This window comes from Cyprinodon variegatus, unplaced genomic scaffold, assembly GCF_000732505.1.
Source record: "Cyprinodon variegatus isolate N-32 unplaced genomic scaffold, C_variegatus-1.0 Scaffold683, whole genome shotgun sequence".
NCBI classification, from domain to species: Eukaryota; Metazoa; Chordata; class Actinopteri; order Cyprinodontiformes; family Cyprinodontidae; genus Cyprinodon; species Cyprinodon variegatus.
Genome location: NW_015151136.1, coordinates 401,535 through 402,781, shown reverse-complemented (window position 1 = coordinate 402,781; position 1,247 = coordinate 401,535).

Below are 1,247 nucleotides of genomic sequence, written 5' to 3'. Positions count from 1 at the left end.
TGAGATAATCAAGGCTTAATGTCGTTCCTTGGTTTTTAACAGCCATTTATTGTGGACACGTCTTATAAAGCGCCCAAAAATGCCGTCAGAACTAAGAAGGGAAACAGAACCCAAATTAGCTCAAAACAAATATAAAGCTTTACACAAATAAATATAAGTAAAACAAAGTCATACCTCATTGGCCGCAAATAAACTCCAGAGGAATAAAGATAACTTATACAGCTTTTCTCAGAAAACACGTCTTAAAGCTTTCTGGTGAAACTTCTTGAAGAAACAGGTGCAAAAAAAAATGGTTTCAATCAATCTTTCCCATTGGCAACAATGGGAAATGCGGAACAAAAAACATAGGTTCCTCCTTACATCTTAATGAGCTTTTTAACCAACGTACACAAACAACATAAATTTACGGAAAGGTATTTATTTATTTATGATTGAACTTTTAATTTCAATATTTGTATGTATCAACTGTTGTTTTTAACTAAATATTAGAACATTTAAATGAGTTGACTCTGATGGCAGCTACGGTGATGATTAACCTATAAATATGAAAGAATTAGAATAAAGACAGGAAAGATTGGTGAAAGGTCCTGGAATAAAAGCTGTAAAATGGATGGAATGTTGCAGCTGGATGGAATATGAAGTTTAGATGGAGGAAGTGAATGTGGGACCTTCAGAGAGCTGTGAGGAGACCATCCAGATGATGTCACTGAGTGCTGAGGCCCATGACGCCAGCTTCACTTAGTGAACTCAGCTCCATGGGTTTAGCTCTGTCTTTGTAAACCTAAAGTTATTTTCTTATTAATCAGCAGATTATTCTGATTTAGTTGCAATAATAAAGAATTTCCTGCAAATTCTGATGTGAAAATAGGCAACATTCTTCTTCTCATTACAGCAGATAAGTATATCTGAGGTTTCAACCCCAGAGAATTAACTCAGGTCTATGCTAACATTAGCTGGCATTTCATTGATTGGCATAAGAACAATAACATTATCAGAGAAACAAACAGTATTTCTCCATCTAACTCATGAAAAGTTATCCCTGAGCTCTGATGTCAAAGGTCTGTCGATTCCAACACAACCAGTAACACTCGGATTACGGAGATCTGAATTTCATGTTTAGACATCCAGAATGTTTGTTTTAGATGTAGGAGTAATGTCATTTCAGATATCTGAAAGTAACGACCAAGTGATGCCATTTGGACCAGTAAGAATTACATTTCAGATATCTGAAATGTTCATTTTAGATT